We start from the raw sequence: 10,531 nt of genomic DNA, 5'->3' as shown, positions 1-10,531 counted from the left end.
GCCGCCTGGTTCCCGCCCCCAGTCAGATCTGGACTAAGTCGGGGAAGGTAGCCGTGCGCTCGCGAAACAAGCCTGAATCTTAGCAAAAGCAAGACTCCTCCCCCTCCCCGTCCCGGTCAGGCACCGCTCAGCTTCGCCCCTCGGCTGCCGAGTTCCCGCGAGCTCTGGGAGGCTCTTGACTGCGAAGTTAAGGCCAAAGTGGTGCTCCTCAAATTGAGAGATGAAATCAGACCCTGTCACAGGAAGATCAGGCCTCCCAGGCATCCTAACGCTCCCCCGCCCCTTGCTTTATAATCCATGACAGCAGCAAGTGTTCCAAAACAGACTATCACTGGGATAGGAAGAACCACTCAGGGGAAGAGGCAGAAAAGGAAATATGGTCTCAGTGCTTTTTTTCAGGGGCTGTGGAGGACCTAGCCCTCAGTCATGTGGCTAAAAGTGATAATGATCGAATATAAATTAATCAAGTGGTTTATGGCCTAAATAGTGACTCTGTTAACATAACCAGGCCCAGCAAAGAAGATATCTTGGAGCAGTCCAGAGATATCTCGAAAGCCAACTAAATGTCCCTCACATTGACCGGCTCAGTGACCTGGAGTGTGGTGGTCTCGGAGTGAATGTGACTGAGGGGGAAGAGCTGTCTTCTGAGGGGTGAGGTGCCTCTCCTACAGTAGAGGGTGGCCAGCCAGGAGTCTGGAGGACCGCCCTCAGGACCACAGTCAGCGTGGGTCCAGGAGACTCTCAGCCGCCCAGGTCCACGAATTCTAGCCCCGATCCTGGCTCCTGTCCCAAGTGTGATTTTGTGGAGAGGGTGGCTCAGGTGGTCTTTGATGACACTCTGTGATCTGTGACCTGTGTTACAACCTCCACAAGAATAAATGTTCTACTTGTCAGCTTTCTGCTTTGAAGGTTGAAGACTATTTCAAAATTAGGAGAATAGGACATAGGTTGGCCTGTGTCTCCTTTTCTTTTGTTTAAAGGATATTACGAGGAAATGGATATATGAAAGAGATGAAAGGAACTTTAAAAAACAAATGGGTTTTACAAGTTAGAATGCAAGGTTGGTACACTACAGAAAAATAAGTTTAAGGTTAACTAATACTTTATAAGGATAGAAAGGTATAAACACAGTATTCAATAAAGGTTTCAGACCTCAAGATGTAGTATGGAGTGGGGATTGAGGAGGACAGGTAGACTTTATCTAATGCCTGTGAAATCACAGAGTCAGAGGTCTGCACATCTCTGCTAAGTTGGGGAGCTGGGAGAGTGTGTCACCAGAGACCAGCAAAGCCCCTTCCCTGTGTCAGACACTCCCCAAATATTCAGATCTTGTCAGTCGTCGGGGCTTGAGGTCTGGATCCAGGCTCAGGATGCAGCTCGAGGTCAGGAGGATTCCCTTGTCAGTTTGTCCACAGGGAGGTGATGGTGGCCATGCACACACAAAAGTGCTGCCCCTCTTAAAAGTTATAATTTTCATAATAAAGGAGTTATTCTAAGATTTATACATCCTGAGCTTGGAAGAAAAACATGACCAGATTCCACTGAGAAAACGTCTTTCTTAAACTAACATTAAACAGAATAATAATATTTTAAATGAGTAGAACAGATATTGATACGTTAGCATTCACCCATCCATTCTTTTTTTGGGAAAAAAAAAAAAAAAAAAAAGAGCTGCGATCCTGTCATATAGAAGGAACGAAGAATAAGAAAATCCTGGGTCTTTTGCACCACAAAGGAAATCGCAAACAAAATGAAAATACAACCTACACAATGGGAGAAAATATTTGCAAACAATGTGACAGACAAGGGCTTAATTTCCAAAATATACAAACAGTTCATACAACTCAACAACAACAACAACAAAAATCCCATTCAAAAATAGGCAGAAGACCTAAACAGACATTTCTCCAATGAGGATATACAGGTAGCCAACAGGCACATAAAAACATGCTCAACATTGCTAATTATTAGAGAAATGCAAATCAAAACTACAGTGAAGTATCAACTCACACTAGTCAAAACAGCCATTATCAAAAATAATAAAGCTGGAGAGGGTGTGGAGAAAAGGGAGCCCTCCTACTCTGTTGGTGGGACTGTAAATTACTGCAGCCACTATCTAGAACAGTATGGAAGTTCCTTAGAAAACTAAAAATAGAGTTACTATATGATCCAGCAATCCCACTCCTGGGCATATATCCAGAGAATATCCTAATTCAAAAGATACATGCACTTCAATGTTCATAGCAGCACTTTTTACAATAGCCAAGACATGGAAGCAACCTAAGTGTCCATCAACAGACGACTGGATAAAGAAGATAAGGTATATTTAATGGAATATTACTCAGCTATAAAAAAGAAGGAAATAATGTCATTTGCAGCAACATGGATGGACCTAGAGATTATTACACTAAGCGAAATAAGTCAGAGAAAGACAAATATTCATATGATATCACTTACATGTGGAATCTCAAAAAATAATACAAATGAACTTACAAGACAGAAACAGACTCATAGACATAGAAAACAATGGGATGATAACTAAAGGGAAAGTGGGGAAGGGATAAATTAAGAGTTTGTGATTAACAGATACATACCAATAGGTATAAAATAGATAAACAACAAGAACCCACTGCATAATACAGGGCCCTATATTCAATATCTTGTAATAACATATAATGGAAAAGAATGTGACAAAGAATATATACATATACATGTACATATAACTGAATCACTTTGCTGTACACCTGAAATTAACACAACATTGTAAACCAACTATACTTCAATAAAAATTTTTTTAAAAATAGAAAAAGTAAAGTGTGTCTCTTGTAGATATCATAGAGTTTAATCATTTTTAATGCATTCAGCCAATCTCTGTCCTTTGATTGGAGAGCTTAATTCATTTACATTTAAATAAATTATTAATGAGAGACTTACTTCTATCATTTTGCTATTTGTCTTCTATTTACCTTATAATTTTTTCTGCCTCATTTCCTACATTACTGTCTTTTGTGTGTAGCTGATTTTTTGCCATGAAACTTGTTCTTTACCTTCTCATTTTTATTTGTGTATATTCTATAGCTATCTTCCTTTGTAGTTACCGTTGGGGATTACATTTAACATCCAATAATATAACACTAATTTGAATTGATATCAACTTAATTTGAATAGCATTCGAATCCTTTGCTCTTACACATCTCTGTCCCTTTTGTTTGATTATTGATGTCACAAAATTGCATCTTTATGCATGTGTGTCTAAAGCCATAGACTAATAATTTTTAAATGAACTAGTCCCTTAAATTATGTAGAAAACAAAAAGAGTTATAAAACAAAGTTACTATAGTACTAGCTTTTATCATTATCCATGTATTTACCTTTACTAGAAGTCTTTATTTCTTCACTTGGCTTCATATACTCTCCAGTGTCCTTCATTGCAACCTGAAAGACTCCTTTTAACATTTCTTGCAGGGAAGGTCTAGTGTTAACAAACTCTCTCAGCTTTCATTTATCTGGGAATAATTAATTTCGTATTTTCTACCTAATAGTTGAAGGACAGTTTTGTCAGATATAGGATTCTTGGTTGATAGGTTTTTCTTTCCTTTATCACTTTGAATATATCAACCCACTGGCTTCCAAGGTGTCTAAGAGAAATCTGATGATAATCTGTTTGGAGCTCTCTTCCATGTGACGAGTTGCTTCTTTCTTGCTGCTTTTAAGATATTCTCTTTGTCTTTCAATAGTTTGATTATAATGTGTTTTTGTGTGAGTCTCTTTGAATTTATTCTAAGTAGTGTTTGATGAGTTTCTTGAATGTTTATATTCATGTATTTCATCAAATTTGGTAAGCTTTCAGCCATTATTTCTTCAAAACTCTTTCTGTCCCTTTTTCTTGTCTCCTTCTGGAACTCACACAATGTGTATGTTGGTCTACTCAGTGGTGTCCCACAGGTCCCATAGGTTCTGTTCACTTTTCTTCTATCTTTTTTCTTTCTGTTTTCAGACTCAATAATTTCAATTATCCTGTCTTCAGATTCCCTGACTCTTTCTTCTTCACACTTGAATCTTCCTTTGAATCCTTCCAGTGAATTTTTCATTTCAGTTATTGTACTTTTCAGCTCCAAGACTTATTTTTGGTTCATTTTGATACTTCCTATATCCTTCTTGACATTTTAATTTTGTTCATACATTGTTTTCTTAACTTTGGCCACATCTTCTTTTAGCTCTCTGCTCTGGGCTGGAAGGAGCAGCTGACTTTCTGTAGGTAGAGATTCTTCTTTAGGTCCTGAGTGTGGGGAAGAGCCTGACTCACGATCTGGAACCCATTAGAGCACTGGCACTGAAGGCAAGACACTGCCCAGGGAGACAAGTGACAGCTGTGCTCTGTGGAGTGAGTTAACAGTAACAAAGAAGACTGCATCTGTGAACTGAATCTGGGCTTTTCTCCCAACCTCTTTGCAACAGAAAGGGGAAACTGAGGTTAAGTAACTTTCTCATGCTCAGATGACTAGGAAAGACTGGATGCAGCCTGGCTCTTCTCTCCCCAATGACTATGCTCTTTCCATTGTGCTCCCCTCAATGCCCCTAACCACTCCCATCCCTCAGGAAGCCTTGTCATTCACTCCAACTTAACAATATTCTTCTGTTTCGGAAGGAGGCTCACAGCTCCTCAACAGCTGCAAAGGAGGGAACCTAGAAGAACAAAGGGGCTCAGAACATGCCTGTGCAACTTGCAAGAGAAGCTGAATGACTCAGCAAAACCTGGATTAAGGTGGATGAGGGAGATGGATCAGCAAAACTGGGCTGGTCCACGCTCTAATTATTCCTGTTAGAGGAGAGAGAGAAACTCTTTAGCCTGGTTTTGGGACTGTCTCAAATTTCCCAGCTTGTCCCTATCACTTTGTCTCCTGGTCTCTGAGGCGGGGTGGCACTCAGGTGCGCAATGTGAGTAGCCGCCTCAAAGATTAGTAATTCCCCCAGAAGCTGCAGGGATTACTGTGACCTCATCTTCTAACACTAAAACTTTCACATCACTTTCTCCCACACTGACCTTGATGGAGTTAACAATCCTCCCAGCTTCAACCCTCCTCCACCCACCTTCCAAGAAGAACCTTCTGGCTTGGAAGAAAGGACCTAAATACCCCCTGGGCTTCCCTCTGCAGAGACTGACCCAAGAACATGTTCCCTTAGTCTTCTCTGCTCCCTTGTCCCTGAGGGGCCATCGTTGACAGGATGGAAGTGTCCACTGGCCTGAGCTGTGGTTGGAGCACAGAATTCTTCCTGGACAGCTCCCTTCCAGTGGCTGAGAGGGTGGCTCCAGCCACTCCTGCCCACCTGGCCTGCCAGGTGCTCTGAGACCCGGGAAATGCAGAGCCTCTAGCTGGAACCATTTGGGGAAGAAGTGAAGTCTGTTCCTACCTCTTAACTCCAGGGATCTGAAAAACCAAGCTCTGGAAGCTCTTCAAAGACAAATGAGGGGGTAGAAACAAGAGCTTGGTTGGTGTTGGGGAGAAGGTTCTCTAAAATCTGAAAGGATTTAGGTGAAAAGTGCCCGGTGAGCTGTACAGATCCAATCTCTACCCTCAAGAAGCCTCTGGTTCAGATCTGCCCTGTGCAATATGGGGTCCACCAGCCACATGTGGCAACTGAGAGCTTGAAGTGTGGCTACTGCAACTGAGAAACTCAAATCTTAATTTTATTTAATTTTAATTAGTTTAATTTTAAAAGCTGATACTCAGTTCAGTCATTGGAAAACTTATAGGTATATTTGGGATGATTTGGGTATGTGACTCAATTTTTTTCAATTTGTAAATGTTTTGAAATCTACATATAGGTTAAGTATTTCCAGTGAAAATTTAGGATCTGAATTGAGACATGCTCTAAGTATAAAATATACATCAGATTTCAAAGACTTAGTAGGGACAAAAGAACTTGTAAAATATCTCATTAATCATTTTAAGTTGATTTACACATTGAAATTATATTTGGGATATATTGGGTTAAATAAAATATATTATTAAAGTTACTTTTTTTCTCTTTTTAAGGACAACTAGAATACTTAAAATTAGACTGGTAGCTCCCATCATTACAAACTTTCTTCACCCTAGGATAGGTTATCTCCCTCCCCATAAACCCCTTGTAAGTTGAAAATGCACTTAATACACCTAGCCTACCTCAAATGTGCTCAGAGCACTTACATTAGCCTACATTTGGGCAAAATCATCTAATACAAAGTCTATTTTATAATAAAATGTTGAATATCTCATGTGATTTATTGAGTGTTGTACTGAAAGTGAAAAACAGAATGGTTGTCCTGCACAGAATAATGGTAAATGCACGGGTTGTTTAGCCCTGAGGTGGGGTGGCTGGCTGGGAGCTGCCCAGCATAACCCAGAAGGTATCATACCATGTGTCATTAGACCAGGAAGAGATCCAAATTCAAAATTCCAAGCACAGTTTCCACTGAATACATTTGGCTTTTGCACCATCATAAAGTCTAATCATCATTAAATCAGGACCATCTGTATTTCCAATGGCTGGCACTGGTCGGGAGCAGAAGGAACGCCACAAAGAAGGGCCACCTGGGATGGAAGTGTCTGGAGGACAGTCTGAACATGCACAGGACACAGGAGGGAAAGGTCAGGGAAGCCTAAGGGAGTGAAGCTTGAGCAGGACCTTGGAAGGTACACTCGGATGTGGGTGTCATCACTCTGGACAAAGGGAGGAAGAACACAGAAACAGGAAGCAATAGGCACTTTCCAGGCACAGCATGGGGGTGAGGGTTATGGTCAGAGAAGAGGCAAGTGTCTTCAGCTCACCCTACGTGGCAGCCACAGCCCATGATCACAGAGGTGGTTGAGGACAGCAGAGTCAGCGCAGGTGCTGGGAGGGGGCACCCTGCTGCCCCCACACGTAGGCCTCCTTCCATTTGAGGATGTGTTTGCACTGCTTTCCTTGGGCTCCAAAACCCAGAGAGATGACTGGGTCCTGCAGTCCATCTATACATTTCAACATGCGCTTAATGATCTGAGTTCTACCCTATGTCTAAAGGGAGTGCAGAGATCTTGGCATCTGAGATAAAGTCCCAAAACTTGCCTTAGTCAACATAGCGATGTACCTTCTTACTGTTGTTGACAATGAGGAGGGGGAGCGAGGGTGAAGTCCACTTCTCAGGTGTGGAGTTTGAAATGAGCCCAGGAAAGTCCACTGGTGGAGCCTTCCTGGACGGCCGGCAAGCTCAGCTAATGTGCTTTCAGAGGCAACCTGGGGTGCGGGTCGGGGGCTGTCCCAAAGAATCGCCAGCAGCCTCACAGAAGGGGCAGCAACTGAGCCAAGTGGGAATGCAGAGGTGCTGTGGAGACTCCCAGGAATAACGGGGTTGGGGAGGGAACAGGACTCATAAAGTGAACATGCTTGGAGCCCTGGCAACCCCGTTTTAACTCTGGGCTATTGGGCCCTGGGAAAATATGGATCACATTCCTTATGGAGCATAAAAAAAGGACATGGTGAGAAGTACCCATTTTATTGATTCCAAGATGTACCTTTTACCCCCCATATTGTAACTTCTCTAAAATTAGGATGTCTTACAGTCAACAGCACGTTGTCGTTTACATGGTTGTGCTTTGTAAATTTCTTATTTGTCCATAAAATAACAATGCATCTCACAACTGATGAAATGGAGTCTGCATGGTTTTTTCGTCCATTCTGACTTTTTTGTTATCATCTGTTTCCCAGAGCAGATGGGTGTAATCTGTTAATATTTTGTTATACAAAGTGTGTGGAAGGTCTAAAATGACACTCTAGCACAGTCACAGAATGCCACTGTTTCCTTTATTGAACCAAAGGCCAAGGGCCACAGAAGTGTGGGGAACATCTATCCAAGGTGACGGTGGGCTGTGTCACAGGGTTTTCAGACATGGACCATCAGTGGGGCATTTCTACCTCACCCCTCGCCCATACCAGGTGGCTAGTTGGTTAATCAGTGCCTTCAGGCTGAACAAAGTAGATTTTCCTCACCTGGAAAATAAGGATTATAATACCCACCTCACAAAGTGACTATGAGGATCAAGTGTCAGTGATCTGCAAACTTGAAAGGGTTATAGCCAATTACAGTATAAAGAAAGAAATAAACTTGTCATTTAGATGGTTTAGACTAAGAACAAGAAGATGGAAACTGTCTTACAAAGACACAGGCAATCCCTGCTCCTCTAAATAGGCACACGCCCTGGCTGTGTTGCTTAACTTCTATGTTAAAAGATCAGACATTCCTCAAGCTCTATTGACTTAAAAGCAGTAATTCTCAACCTTATCTGCACATAAGAATCAACTGAAGAACTTTTAAAACAATACTGGGCCCCGTCACAGACAAATGAAATAAAAATTCCCAAATGTGGTAGCATCCGTAGTTTTAAAAGCTCCCTGGGTGAATCTCTCATGGGCTGAGGTTGAACAGCTGCTTCACAGAACATGCTGTCTCCTTTTCAGAAACACAGAACACCCGCATTCCAGGATTTTGTCCGAAGACGTCAAGTCTGAACTCTCTGCCACTTGATAATTATCAAACACTCTGCTGTGAGAAATAATATTCTGTATATTATTTCAGCAGTTCATTCTTCCCTTTAGATACTTTAGGCTGTAACCTTGGATTAAAATGGACTTCCAAGAAAGTGAATCTTGGGGGAGGGTGTAGCTCAGTGGTAGAGTGCATGCCTATCATGCACAAGGTCCTGGGTTCAATCCCCAGTACCTCCATTAAATAAATAAACCTAATTACCCACCCACCCACCCCAAGAAAACAACAGAAGGTGAGACTTTAGGTAAAATAGACATAATAAAACTCGTCGTCTTAGCCGAGACCACACTTTGGAGACCCTTCACAGAGTGGCTTTTAGCAGAACAGAGCTTTGCTATTTTGACATCTGCCTGCTGTTAGGGGGGCCTCCGGGGGAAATCCCCTTTTATGAGACAGGAGACCCTCTGACATCACCACGAGACAGTGTTCCTGCTGAGGGAGCAGAAGGGGTTAACAGCCCATGGATATGATTTATTCTTACAAAGGTCCTCAAAGACCTGTGTGTCCTTTCCAGGATTGCTTATTTTAGGTCTTAGGCAAAGAAAGAGACTGAAGTGTTTCAAGTCCTGCTTTGTTTGTGTTTCCATCAGAGAAGAGGGACGAAGTTGTGGCTCAGAGCCCAGGAAGACATAAGAGACATGTGACTGACTGTCACCTCCCGCTCACAGCACCTGCTAAGGAATCAACAGTCCTTGGTCTCAGTGAGCTGCCCTGGGGGTGTCCTGAACACTGACAGGTAACAGGCGCTCCTCAAAGCTGGGTAGGTGGAGCAGGCCCTGGATCGTCCAGATGGTGAAAGGACTGCACCTCCCAGTGAGGGGAGGGTGGGCAGAGGCTGGGTAGGAGTTAGAGAGGCCGAGCCCTTGGGACAGGAGCCCTGTGATGCCCCTTACATTGAAATTATGAGAGGCCAGGTACAGCCTGGCCAGGAGGGGGAGGCGATCCTCACCTTGGTGGATCCTAAAATCTTCCCTATAGAGATATTGTAAGAAATAGCCTCCTGAAACCTGTCATTGGGTTTTGCCTTGTAAAGAACATGACAGTATCTGCTATATCGAGATCCTGCAGGAAACATTCCTCTAAGGGGTCATTACTGGAACAGGGGCACCGTCCCCAAGCCACTTGTTCACGTTTTTTACTTTATAGACACAGAATTGCATAACAAATTGTACTTTACCCTTTGTCTTATCTTTTAGGAAAGTTATAGCCAGATTTTGTCATCTGGAAAGACTACAAAGTCTCACATTGTTCATTTGTGTAAATCTGGCCTCTGACTCAGCACTATTTCTCCTCCTTTTTTTTTTTGTACTTTTTCCCCAACTATCTCACTTTTTAAAATTATGTATGTCTTTTACACTTGATCTTAGCCAAAAGGCCAAGAAGCGATGGTAATGTCTTTTTATGTTTCTCGAAATGCTTTTTGGAAAAAGAGAGAGGCCAGAGTGGGAGAGAGAGAGACACAGGCACCTGAGAAGTACCACTGTTATAAAGGAAAGCAACACTCTGCAAAACGTATCTCATCAGACACAGAGTTGTTTTGATATATGAGCCAAGAATTTTAAATGGTGGAGACTGTCACTGCCATCCAGCCAAAGACCACCAGGAACACAGCCATGGTTGGGTTTATTCGTCTTTGTAGCCAAGGGGAACACTCAGGGAACCACAGAGTGTCTCAAGAAGAGAGTGTTACAAAAACCCTATTAGGGGATTTGGGTTCTGGTGGGGTAATTTGGGAGAGGTCCAAAGAAGCAGAAGCTTCCTCTAAATTTAATGCTGTCAGAAAGCTGGGGTGGGAGGATGTGCTGTGATTGGGTATTTTGTGAGTAACAGTGATTTTGTTTCTGTCTGTAATTAGGTAAAATTATGGTCTTATTTTCTTTCATTTTATCATGGTCTCAGAGTAACTGTGAGGTTGTTGTTCTGTGGGGTTAGTTGTCCAAAAGGAGAACAGAGTCTGCTGTGAGC

The 10,531-nt window shown here is 42.4% G+C and overlaps 1 non-coding gene across 1 annotated transcript; it reads left to right on the top strand.

Annotated features, from left to right (window-relative positions):
• Positions 1-8,672: 8,672 nt before the first annotated feature.
• On the top strand, positions 8,673-8,745 carry TRNAD-AUC (transfer RNA aspartic acid (anticodon AUC)). Its single transcript has one exon. It is a non-coding gene; the product is annotated as a tRNA-Asp (tRNA).
• The last annotated feature ends 1,786 nt before the right edge of the window (positions 8,746-10,531 follow it).

The sequence above is a fragment of the Camelus dromedarius genome, chromosome 9 (genome assembly GCF_036321535.1).
Source record: "Camelus dromedarius isolate mCamDro1 chromosome 9, mCamDro1.pat, whole genome shotgun sequence".
Classification (NCBI taxonomy): domain Eukaryota; kingdom Metazoa; phylum Chordata; class Mammalia; order Artiodactyla; family Camelidae; genus Camelus; species Camelus dromedarius.
This window is presented reverse-complemented; position numbering and strand designations above follow the sequence as displayed.